At 42.5% G+C, this 13,611-nt stretch overlaps 1 long non-coding RNA gene across 1 annotated transcript in view; it reads right to left on the minus strand.

Annotated features, from left to right (window-relative positions):
- LOC142777477 (uncharacterized) overlaps positions 1-13,277 on the minus strand; it is a 28,099-nt gene extending 14,822 nt beyond the window's left edge. Inside the window, exon 1 of the long non-coding RNA XR_012888125.1 lies at positions 12,951-13,277. This is a non-coding gene — a long non-coding RNA (uncharacterized LOC142777477). The remainder of the gene's footprint in view (positions 1-12,950) is intronic.
- Between the last annotated feature and the right edge of the window lie 334 nt (positions 13,278-13,611).

The raw sequence follows: 13,611 nt of genomic DNA on the forward strand, positions 1-13,611 counted from the left end.
GCCATCATTATTTATTTGCTACAGAAATCGAGTTAGCTACCTGGCCTGCAAATTGAAATCTTTTATAACTTTATCATGCGAGCTTTCGCCTCTGCGGCCTGTGCGCGGTCTCACATAAGCCTTGCTGGTTTTCGTTGATCTCCCGGCAACAAACGCACACTTCCTATCATGCACGCTATCACGCACGTTGTAGTTTAGTACATGAATGGTATCTTTCCGACACCCGATCTTCACGTCTTGGACAAACTTCCCGCAACAGCATACTGAATGGCAGTCAAGGGCTAATCAACGTTGGTTGCATTTCAGTAGTGGTCGTGTGCTAAGTTGCATAGTTTGGTATGGAATCAACGAAACTCTTTGCGGTGGCTGCAGTTGAAGGGAAAGGATACAAATCGTTAATGAAAACGAGGGTGGCACGTGTAACACTTATGAATGGTGGTTCGTGATTCAGTTGCGATGTCCTGAAATCGGGTGCGCCCCCGTGAAATCAAAAGATTGATGTCTTTCAGCGCGTGAAATTTCGGACGTGATTCCAAATAATTTATGTGTAATGCGCATTATCGAGGTTGTCTGAAGAATAGTCTGCGAATTTTCAGGATGTTGCTTTCTTCTGCTATATCCCCACCCTGTTTTCGGGTTAATTTCGTTGGCAACGCACTTGTCTGGTCGCTAATTTTTTTTTACCTTCGGGAATTCGTATGGTTGTAAGCTCCACGCATCGCATGCATCGATTTTCAGACACCCGAGGCTTCATGCGCAACACGTTTTGGGAAGCTGCGGCCGTTAAAAAAGGTTGCTTTGGTTATAGTGCGGTACCACTTATAATACAGATATTCGAGGCTCCTGCGTCTTATGTTATTAACGGTCTATACTTGTGTGTAGACTAGGAAAGGTTATCATTTAATGTGATGCCAAGGTGCTTGTGTCATCTTTTTAATACAGTTCAGTTATATAGTGATAGTTACACTAGCTTGTGTCTCTCTTGTTGGGCTCAATAGAAGAATTTTTTTAGTGTTCAGTTTCATATTCCAAATGGTGCAGTAATCATCAATAATTTGTAAATTTTTTGCAGCGCGTAGTAGTTGTTCTAACACAGTGATTCTCAGCCATGGGTATTTCGGAAACCCCTTATAGACTGGCAGAAGTGGTGAGATGCCTCTTGCAGTGAGAGGAAAGGAAAAGAGAGAATGTCGTAAAGTGGCACATTATGCAGCGGTAAATGTGTTTCTTCGTGGCAGATGTTCAAACTAAAGGGTCACACCGCTTCAGTCTGAACAGCTTGTCAGTAAGTTGTGTGACCGGCTGTCACGTTCCACCTGTTTCTAGCTGTACTTTCTTTTCATATATGCAAGCCTGGAAAAAGCATGTGGTGTAGACAATCGCAACAAAAGCTTTACGGCCAGAAAAACAAGTCGGCTCTGAGGCCATGCAGAGCGGTCATGCAGTGAAGCACAGCTGCTGTTTATTTTTCGAAATTTAAGTTTTGAAAAATTTTGTTTCTTTAACTGTCTTTTTCTTCTTTTACACTACGCGTAGGTAAGCAATATTTCTCAGATATATAGCAAAGAAAATGTTTAGAAGCTTCTGTGCATAAAGTTATCGCACTTCTTTTATTTGGGTCGATTTTGACACTTTTGCACATGTAGTACCTATCATGTATGAAAACTAGCAGAAAAAATTTTCGACAACGTTTATAGTTTGGGTTGAATTCGGCCGTGAAATGCGAAAAATATCACAGTGTTCAAAAACGGGACGCTTGCGCTGCCACCTTCCAATATTTTTTCGCACCCTGGGAGTGTTTCTTTTCATTAAAATTTTTGGTCCCGTGCACTTTGATTGTTCCCGTATAAGTTACAAGAAACCTAGGCAAAAAACTTGGCAGATCCCACGTACAGTGGGAATTGGTAATATGCGAAGCACAAATGAGGAAGGTTGATAAGTCACTTTAAAATGATCATAACATTACGAGGCAGAAGTAAATTATGCCGTAGATTACCTACATGCCAATAATTATCATGTTTGAACTTGTCATTTACCTTTGTAGTCTCTTCACGTCACATGATACCAGATCAAATCAAAGTTGTATTTTTTTTGCATAGCGTTGTTACAGCGTGATGGATATACAAAAAAGGGTCCCAAGGTCAGGGGACCCTACCGGGACCCTGACCATGGAGCTAGCGAAACGGCCGCGAGCGCGCTATGAGCGTAGAATGTAGTCATGTTTTACATGACACGCATATCAAGATTATCATGTTTGGACATGTCATATTTACCTTCGTCATCCATTCACGTCACGTAATATCGAATTTGATATATGGGGAGCTAGAAAAACAGCTGCGAGCGCGTTATGAGTGTAGCATGTAGTTATGTTTTACATGACATGCATGTCATGATTATAATTTTTGGACGTGTTATTTACCTTTCTTGTCCATTCACATCGTGTAATACCAAAGTTCGTATATGTAAGCCATTGAAACAGCCGCGAGCGTGCTATGAGCGTAGCATGGAGTTATGCTTTACATGACACGCAGGTCATCTCATCATTATTATGTTTGCACCAGTCATATACTTTCGTCATCCATTGACGTCATATAACATCAAATTTGGTACATGTGAAGCTAGCGAAATGGCCGTGAGCGCATCATGAGCCTGGTGTGTAGTCATGACGTCCATGACATGCATGTCATAATTTCCAGGCTAGGATCTGTCACCTATGTTCGCCATGCAGTCATACCATATCACTTTTGCAATATGTCATGTGAACAAAACCATCATAAGAGCAGCAAGACCATAAAATGTAAATCATGACTATCATGACATACATGTCATGGTTTTCATATTATCACTAGTCAGTTATGCTCGTCATACAATCATGTTGTGCCATACCAATTTTGGTATCGATACCATTATTGAAACGGCCAGAAGAGCTAAAATAATTAGGGGACCCTACAGCTTTGCCTGTAGGAGTAGAACACAATAGCGACATCCTGTTCGTTGTGCGTATTTCAAACACTTATTGCATGAAACCTTTTCGAATTTGCTTTGTGCCTATTATGTGGCCTTAAGGGAATAGGCGCAGTAGCGTGTGTGCCTTTGTAGTGAGGTACCGGCTTTCAATCACGGAGCCATTATGATAATCACATATTCTGACGCCTGTTGGCAATGAACGCTTGTACGACGCATTATTACTTGAATATTTCATGTTGCATTGTGAAACATATATACAGGACACGTGTGTTTGTGAAACATGAAAGCTACTTCCACTGCATTTCCAATCTGAGGAAGTTTTTTCACTATATTCACAAGCAGAGGCGTGGCCGTGTGGTACTAGAACATCCACTTGCCATGAAAATGACCCGGACTTGATCCCCAATCGAACCCCATAAACCCTGGCTCAGTCCCCACTCTGCTCCAGGGTTTGTTATGATTTATGGATTTATTTTATTCGCATTGTTCTCGTTTTTGAGGTCATGCATAAGATGATTTTTCACTCGCAACCAACGACGGCGACACCGGAATTTCTGCGAAACGAGCTCTTTAACACTATCTCATTAAAATTCGTAGGCGGCTACATACTACATAGGTAGAGACGCTCTAAGTTGCTGAAGTTCGCTAAGAAATGCTTCGCATTTAAAAAGATCTCAGCACATCCAAAGAAAGAATGATGATGAGTGGAGCCAAGCGTCTGTCCGCCTGTCTGTCCATCCGTCCATCCTATTGCACACACTTTTATTGGACCAATGCCATCTACATCTAAGAAATGAGACGAGAAATGGGGATAAGACAGCACCATCTATTATGCTATTCAAGAGATACTGCCAGTTACGCCTGATGTAGGACAAGGTTATACTAAGAGGTGCTTCGCCTCTAAAAATACTGACCAAACATGCATGTTAGATATTTCTTAAAATTACCCAAGATAAGCTCTAATTGACTGCAGCTATAATGCCTCAACCCGCCCAATACAGCAACTTTACGTGAGAAACCCTGTTGATGGCCTTCAAAAAGTCTAAAAAGAATGTCAATCATTTCAGGTAAGTCGAGCACTGATGCAAGTTCATGCACCGCTGACAGACGTCGCGTATTCTTTCGAAAGCTGCGCTTATGGGGTGGTAAGATATTTCGATCAGTCAAAAAGTTGGAAATATATGTCACGATTATATCTTCTAGCTATTCGATATATATGTGCTAGTGGTAGAAACAGGTTAATCGTGGAAGTACTTAAAGACAGAAAACTTTCGATCCAGTGTCTGTAGCGATGGTCGGTCTTCAAGAAAATAATATTCAGTGTTGACCAGAAATTTCCTGTTGTAACCAAGCGCTCTCTCCTTAACAAATATTACTGATCATGAACAAAAGGTCCAGAATTGCGTGACCTTGTGTACACATACAGACCCGTAGCCAGAGAGGTGTCCTAGCCCCCAGCCCCCAAAAAAATAAATATTCGAAATAGGTTATTTTAGTTATCAAACGTTGGTCTTCAGCAAGTACCCCCCGAAAAAAAAATGGCATATCCGTGAAGGGACTGATTAGTAGGCGAATCAGTGGGATCGTTTGGTGTCACCGTAAATCACCCGTGACAATGATGCACACGATGTACACGATTGACAAAGTGATGCACAGTTATATACAATGTTTACTGGTCATAAATGGTATGTTGTATTGAGTTGTAAATTACGTTTCACTTCGTTATTAGTGCTTTGTGGTATTGAATCTAGCCTGAAGTTGGCAAAGACTGGATCTGTGCACGTTTACCTAGTGGTTGTTGGTTGTTTTCAATCATACGGAATGCATGGTAGAGCATATCTAGACGTCATTTACTGCATAAGCCAGTCGTTATCTATGATCATTAGTGTTATCGTCATCACGACTAAGGCGAATGCCGACGCCGCCAACGGACAAGCCAAGACGTTAATGGAGCTTCGCCCCTAAAATCTGGCTACGAGCCTGGTTCCCCAACCAATGGCTCTGATCCAGGGCATCACATCTAACGAAGCATGACGCGCACCAGAACAACTGTAGTTGACAAGTTACCAGTCAATGAAAGGACTTCAAATTCTTGGCTAAAATAAGTTCCTACCATGCACAAACACTGCACATAATCACAGTATAACCATGAATGATTAATCAACATCAGGAGCACACAAAATACAGTTCTACTAGTAGACGACTTAAGTAACTAGGCTTTCGTGTTGAGTTATTTTATCGCTAGCAATCACTTACCAGATTGTTTTGTTACAACAGCCACATCGATCTCCACGAGAACCCATGTCCGACCGATAGCATAATGCAGCCAACTTTTACATAAAAGAAGCATGTTGGTGATAACGTGAGCAAAAGTTTATACACGCCTACTTGTCTCTTATCATAAATATGAATTTTGTTTGCAACTACGGGACATCGTTTCCCGAGATTTTTACACGCCTCACCACAGTGACCCCACACTTAATTTTTTGTCGCCAGCTTTCTCCTTGATCTCTTTCTGGCTAAGGGCTTTGCTAAAGCAGTCTCAGCTCTCAAAGTGCATGGGTGCAATTATCATTCGGAACAAAGATGTTTTCCAAGTTGACAAATCGCGAACTAGTGCAGGTTACCCCCACGGTACGCCTCCGGTTAGGCCTAGCTTGTCAAGCAGTTCTTTAATAACTGAGCCGATTGCAATTCATTAGGTGCATCGTATGCCCAAAATAAGATTTGAACCTCTGCTTTGATTTTCTAACTCGACCGATTTAGCATCTACCGATATCCTAGTTTCTCGTAATGAGGCTACGTATACAGGGTGTTTCAAGAAATGTGCCCATTATTAAAAAATTACAGAAAGGAGGTATATGCATGCCACCCGTGGCATTCCCTTTACTATGGCAGAGAGCATGTTCAAATGCATACAACCATAATTACAACAATAGTTATGAAAATAAAACACTTTTTAGCCAGTGGAAATAAGCGAGTGAGTCAGAAAAGCAGGTTAAACTCTTTCCTGCGAATAGTCCATAGCAACTTTGAGATTTCTGAAAGGCGACAACTGGTATAATCACTGCGGGACGATGAAATCTGGCTAATTTATCAGGTTAAACCGACGCACCAAAGATCGCATCTTCCATTCATATCGACAATGCCTTCATTGACGACACTGTTTCTTTTGCATCGGGGAGGAGGACAGGCGAGTGTTGATGGACGGTACAGTGATAGGGCAGGAACGCGTTGCCACGAAACGAAGTATCTAGATTGGTCGTTGATCACGGCAAGGTAAACAGTGTCGTCTTTGAGGGCGTTGTCGAAATGAATAATGGTAGAGGCGCTATTTGGTATGTCGGTTTCGCCTGCCTAATTAGCCAGATTTCATTATTTCACAGCAATTACGAGTCGCCACCTTTCTGAAATTTCAAAAGTAGCTATGAGCTATTCGCTGGAAGGACTTTATTTGACTCGACTGCTTATTTTCTAGGGTTAAAAAGGTAGTTGTGTTAATTTCTATATTTACTTACGTAATTAATGCTTGTGTGCATCTGAAGATTCCTTCTGCCACAGTAAACACCGCAGGCCAGATGCTTCCTTTCTGTAATTTTTTTTTTGTAATAGTGGACACATTTCTTGAAACACGTACCCTGTATATCTGGCTGCACACCTACGTTTTTCATTCTAAGTTTGAAGTGCGTTTTGTTTTTGTTTTTTTTGTTTTTTTTTCAAACCTCGGCATTGTTTTTTTTTTTTTTTTCCTAACCGAAAACTGTATATGGCTAGGAGAAACGAAAAACCACCCGGCAGCGGTGTCGTATGGCTGTGTGGTTCGCAGCTTCGTACGTCCTGAAAACGTGTGCCATTGGCTGCGTTGTGCTCGAGAATTAGCTCGCGATATCAAACGCTTGCAACAACGCGGCGTCAAGGTACAATACGATAGTTATAGCGCCAAAACAAAACGACGACACAGAGACAAGAAGGACACGAAAGACACGAGCGCTTTCGTGTCCTTCTTGTCTCTGTGTCGTCGTTTTGTTTTCGCGCTATAACTATCGTCATGCCATACCAACAAGTCCAAGCTGCCACACGTCAAGGTACAGTCAGGTACAGTGGCTAGAAGCTAGCCACTGTCAGGTAGAGTTCTGTGGTACAGTGTACTAGACCAGTCAAGGTGGTGATCACGGAACCGCGTTCGATGGATGGGTGGATGGATGGATGTGGCTGTACCCTTTAGATCGGGCGGTGGCTAACGCCACCTAGTCGTAATACTTGGTGAACTAACTATTAGATTTATCTTTTTTTTTTTCTTTAAATAGTGAGGTTGAGGATTCTTACTTTGCAGTGAAGGGTTTAATTTTCACTCGTGCCTTGACTTTAGCCACCAATCAGATAACCTCCTTCTAGTTAAGTCTACCCGCTTAAAGTCTCTTTTGCCCTCCCTGTCCTCAAACCCCAGTGCTTTAAAAAACTCTGCGCCATCATCCTGAACTATAGGGTGAAACCCTTTGCAGAACATTATCAAGTGTTCGGCAGTTTCTTTTTCTTCTCCACACGCTCTGCATACTGTGTCTACCCCTTCGTATTTGGCCCGATATGTCTTGGTTCCCAGTAATCCCGTCCTGGCGTCAAACAGTAGAGAACTACCCCGAGGATTATCATAGATCCTTTCCTTGGCACTTTCCTGCTTAGAAGTTCGATAGATAACTAGTGCGGACTTCTTAATCATGCCGATTCTCCACATGTCAGTCTCCGTTTCCTTCACTTTCTTCTTAACCGATAGTTCTTTTTGGTTTGACCACCTGCTATTTTCTAAGTATTTACCAGTCAATTTCCTAGTTCGCTTCCTCCATTTTGTATCGACATTCTTCATGTACAAGTAGCTGAAAACCTTCCTAGCTCAACGCTCCTTCCCGATTTCTCTCAATCACTTCTCAAATTTTACCTTGCTGCTAGATTCCCTGCCCTCAAATGATGTCCATCCCATATCACTTTGTACTCCCTGATTTGGTGTATTCCCGTGAGCTCCTAAAGCAAGCCTACCTATTCCACGTTGCTTAATTTCTAATCTTGCTTGAACTTCTGATCTGATGCACAAGACTGCACTGCCGAATGTTAGACCAGGAACCATGACCCCTTTCCATATTCCTCTCACAACATCATACCTATTGTAGTTCCACAGTGCCCTATTTTTCATCACTGCTGCATTTTTGTTACCTTTAGTGTTCATGTATATTTCGCGTTCCCTTAGGTACTTGGTCCCATTGCTTACCCATACGCCCGGATATTTGTATTTATCTGTTATTTCTTTCGTGCACACAACCTTCATTACCATTAAAAATCATGACTGCTGATTTTTCTTTACTGAATCTGAAACCTATCTCCTGCATTACTGCAGATGTCCATCAATCTCTGCAAATCTTTCTTGTTGTCGGCCATTAGCACTATATCATCTGCGTACATTAATGCTGGTAGTGCTTGATCAATGAGTTTTCTTTGTTTGATGAAAGAGAGGTTGAAGCCAAGTCCACTTCCCTCTAATTTGGCTGCTAATCCTTTTAGGTACGTCATGAATAACAAGGGTGACAAAGGACACTCCTGCCTAAGCCCCCGTTTCACCTCTGTGGGCTTGGATACCTGTTTTTCCCACTTTATAACTACCTTGTTACGTTTATAGATTTTCTTTAAAAGATTAGTGACTCCATCTTCCACACCTAGTGTGCCCAGTACTTCCACAAGTCCTCTTGAACCACGCTATCGTACGCTCCCTTGATATCCAAAAATGCTAGCCACGGGGGCCTTAGTTCCTTTTCTGCTATTTCGATGCACTGCGTCAGTGAGAACAGATTGTCTTCCAACCTCCTGTGTTTCCGCAACCCATTCTGCAGTTCTCCCAGCACCCCCTCATCCTCTATCCATGCCTGCAGTCTTTCCTTTACAATTTGCATCACCAACCTGTAGACCACTGATGTCACTGTTATAGGACGGTAGTTGCTTATGTCAGCTTTATCCCCCTTTCCTTTATAGATCATGCTCATCCTGCTAAGCTTCCATCCATCGGGGACTTCACCATCGATTATTGTTCTGCTTACTGGCTCTCTCAAAAACTGTTTAGACTTCGGACCCAATGTCTTTATCAGCATAATTGGAATGCCATCTGGGCCTATTGATGTACTACTTGGAACCCTCTTCTCAGCCCTTTCCCACTCTTGTTGTGAAAAGGGAGTCATTGCGCCACTTGATGCATCACTATCTATTCTTGTGCATTCACCTGAGCTTATCATACATTCTTTGTGACATTAGTGCGTAATCTATCGTCGACTGCAGCCTTCATACCTCCCATGTTATTTGCCCTTCACACTTCTCAGTACTGTTGCAAATGATCAAATCATGCTTTTCACACATATATATGATCATTTTGCCAGTTGAGTCAGTATACCCATCTATATCTTCTATGTGCGCATCCATATCTCTTAGTATAATTATCTCGCACTCTCCTCCTAATTCTTCAACGTCCTTTGATATACACTCGACCATTGCCTGGTTTTCCATTTTGGCCTTTGCTCCCGTCCACAAGCTGGGGTAACTCGAGCGCCCCATAGGCGGCGAAGTTCTGAATCCAATCCGGTGCAGGCAGCTCCGTAGACCGCCGCCAGCTGGGTAGGTCAGGAGTACAGTAGGTCGTGGCCTGACCATACCTGGACGTCCTGTTGCCCCTGCATCACCACGGCGCCGTTCTCTCCCACCGGCTACAGCGGTACACCCGTTTTGCACATTCAACAAGAGAAGGTAAGCAAATAGAAATAACTCACATTCTAGTAATCTACTATAGTTGGTCCCAAGGCCACAAATACGTGATGAAAAGCGTTTTCTAAAACGCTTTGCTGTATCCTCGAGTAAGCGTTCCAGCACGTATACGACAGCGTTGCTGCTACACGTCGAGCAATCCAAAAAATCAACACCTTTCAAACCAAGGAGTCGGGATTTATTGTTCAATAACACATAAAGCATACCGACAACTACTGTTTCGGGTAAAAACTGGTCGAAACCACCACTCAGATACTAACGAGAAATAATCAAGCTACAACAACTCAAACGCGTTTCTCGTTACTAGCACTAACACGATATCGTATATTCGCGAGCACATTTTTCATACAGGAGAAAAGCTCCCCTTCAATTCATCAACGTCTCCTTACCTTCTTTCGTGAGCATTTTGTGCTCACTTAATTGCAATGCATATTTAGCCAAGCGTGCTTGTGGAATGAAAACATGATCCACATTCCACTTTCAGCTAACTCAGTCGCCCTTGGCTTGCACGTTTCCTTTCTGGATTGTGTAATCCACCGGGAATCTAAATAACTATAAATCTTCAAATGTAACATAATCGTTAAAGAAGTTGATAAAGTGTACTTTTATTTATGTTTAACATGAATCCCGCATTCGGAACTAGAACTCAATAAAATTCATTATTTCACCATAGAAGTGCAGTTAGAGCTGATTCATTGCAAGACTGGTAAAGTCGAGAACAGGATCAACGAGAAGTTTTAAGATATTGTGCTAAGAAGAGTAGATCTAACATACCGTTGTACACAGCTATGACCTCTGTTTTTTTTTTTCAACGTAAACAAAAAAGATGAAAGACACCCTTCGCATTTTTCTCAATCTTGCATAGACGCACGTAACGATGGCGAGCGAGGCACAAGTTTTTCATTACACCACGGCGACCCCACTCCCACAAGGACAGCTGGTATTAGAACGCCGCAGCGCCTAGTCGAATTTGCCCTAGACATGCATCACATACTGCTGGGAGAACGGGACATACACTTGGAAAACTTTGATAGCTAAAATAACCGGACGTTTTCTTCGTCCCTCTTTCAAAGCAAAGGCCACTTTCTACAAGAACACCACAATCCGACGCCTTGCTTAAGAATGGAAAAAATACGCTTGTAGCACGGCAGCGGTGAAATACGATCTGCCCAGAATATTTTTGGCCATAACACCCACAAAAGTGACAGTAAAAAAAAAAAAGAAAACACGCACCGTGATCAGGAAGTTGGTAGAATTTCGCAAAATAAAATGTTTGCCCAAATCACCTATCTGAATCAGCCCCTGTGGGAGCGATCAAGTTTGAATACTAACAAATTGGCCTCCGCGCTTGAACAATAAACGGCACAGCACACACATCCATATCACACAAGGCACCTAATATCCCGAGTACTGCGCCCCTCTTCGTTGATTCATAGAGCCGATATAAATTCCCAGTAGGCCCGTAACATTCAGTGCAGGCGGCATCACCACTCCATCAGCACCCAAAACAAACGCCCGAAAATGGGCACGGAACTTTCAACAAGAACGACGCTGCAGCAGATATATGATAGCGCGAATGCAGTTGCAAATACACCATGCACACTCTATAAACGGACGCGGGCACCAGCGCAACAGCGCATGCCACACGGTTCTCTTGCAGAAGCGCCATAGTGAAGTTGGCGACACATGGCTTGAAGTAGCCACCATGTTAGCCGTTTTCTTTTCGTTGCTTTGCGACCACTGGAGACTAAAAAAAAAAAAAAAAACATCTCACGCCTCAAGCCGGGTACCGGGCTTGCCGGCTCAGACGAGTTACCATCATAGCGCTCCCAACGGTCAAGGCTTATGTCATTGGCCGAGGGTGCGTGCGATTTCGTGGTGTGATTAGTAATAGCCAATAGAGTGACATGGTGACCTAATCCTCCTATTATTTCCTCCTCTGCGCGCAAGTGAAGAGAAAGCGGAAGAGAAGGGCAGAAGTCATGGGTTGATACTCTCCTCTTCTCCTTTCTCCTCCTATGGAATACTAACCGAACGTGTCGTGAGTGAGTGTATATAACGCGCTCTCCGCTCTATTCTCCTTCTGCATCGGCTGGGCGCACGAAAGGTGCTCTCTCTTTGGCTTCCGCGGACGGGCGATGGCTTTCCGTGGTAGCGTGTTAATTATTTAGCTATCTTTGGTCAGCTGTGTGCCCTAATGTTATAGAACATTTTGAAAAAAAAAATGGTAATATCAACACCTAGAACACGGTGTTAGGAATAGAATACCTAACCTATTCTAACACCGTGACCTAGAATATTGAAGGTAATCTTCCTAAGCATTATGGTTCCGTGTCCCAGCTGAATGAATGAAGCATACATATATGAATTAACTGAGGCACATTTACTATCACAAAACCGCAGGCTCACCACAACTGAAAATGGCCGTGGCATCAGGAGACAACTCCACTACCCTTCACCCTAATGAGAAGAAATAACATCAACTTCCCCCGAAGATGCATGTAAGATCTACCAAGAAGCACCCACCCTGAATTTCACCTCAACCGTCGGAAACAAGTAGCCATGCATGGAGGTACAGCACACCTATGGCCAAGAAGTAGCGGTTCATTCTGTGGACGACGACGCCTACCCCATCAAACATTGCTATAACCTTTCTGTCATGGGCAATGAGAGCTAGATTGTTTTTATGAGCAATACTCATGGAGTTTTGGTTTTCATGTTGCTTTCTTTACAGTTTGTCTGATTATTCACGTTGATTCTTGTTGATTATTCACATTGAAGGCCCAGTGAAGTTAACAGCCTATTTAGCTATAGTAAGACCTATAGGAATGTGCAAGTATTATATGGGACCCTTATCAGAAAGAACTAATCAATCGAGTTGAGCGAGTTGCTGAGCGGCAGGCCGCGGGATCGATTCCCGGCTGTGGTGGCTGCATTTTCGATGGAGGCGAAAATTTCGTTGGCCCATGTGCTCAGCTTTGGGTGCACGGTAAAGAACCCCAGGTGGTCAAAATTTCCGAAGCCCTCCACTACGGCGTCTCTCACAATCATATGGTGGTTTTGGGATGTTAAACGCTACATATCAATCAATTAAGTTGAGCGAGTACAAAGAAGAGCGGCTAGGTTTATTCTTTCAAGATACTCTCGAACTAATTCTGGGACAGAGATGTTGCAACAACTAAACTTACCCATCCTTTTGGAGCACCGTCGTGTAGCCAGACAAAAACTCTTGTTTTTGCTTTCTCAAAAGACATTTAACTTTAATGTAGCGCAGTACCTCGTTCCACGACCTGTTCAGAACTTACGAAGTGACTACCTCAGCAACTTTCAAATCCACAAACCTCGTATGAACACAGACGCATAGTCCTACTTTCCTAGAACCGTAAAAAACTGTACGGAATTGTGAAACGTTAAAAAAGTCGGATTCAAGACTATAGAAAATTTTGTAGGTAAATCTTTGTGAATGCTAGCTTTTTTTTAATTTCAATGAATGTGCCAAATCACACAAATTTCGTTTGACATGATTGTGATGGTTAATGTTCTGTGGTGAATGATGTATGGATAATGCAGGTGGTGGAGCGAAATATTGTGATGGAAAATGTATTTTTTTCGCCCATGCATTGCTTTTTTATGCTTGACATGATGGGTATTATTTCAGAATTTGTTCACTGTCCATATGTAATGAAACATTGGGATTTTTAGACGTCTTGTGTAAGATGTTCCTTGATATTTCATGTAAACAATTATTAGAGTTATGCCCCACTCCTGTAACGGCTCAATCGACCAGCAGTACCTGCAAACAAATAAATAAAATAAATAAATATTAAAATTTTGACAACATTTTGACTT

The sequence above is a fragment of the Rhipicephalus microplus genome, chromosome X, assembly GCF_043290135.1.
Source record: "Rhipicephalus microplus isolate Deutch F79 chromosome X, USDA_Rmic, whole genome shotgun sequence".
Classification (NCBI taxonomy): domain Eukaryota; kingdom Metazoa; phylum Arthropoda; class Arachnida; order Ixodida; family Ixodidae; genus Rhipicephalus; species Rhipicephalus microplus.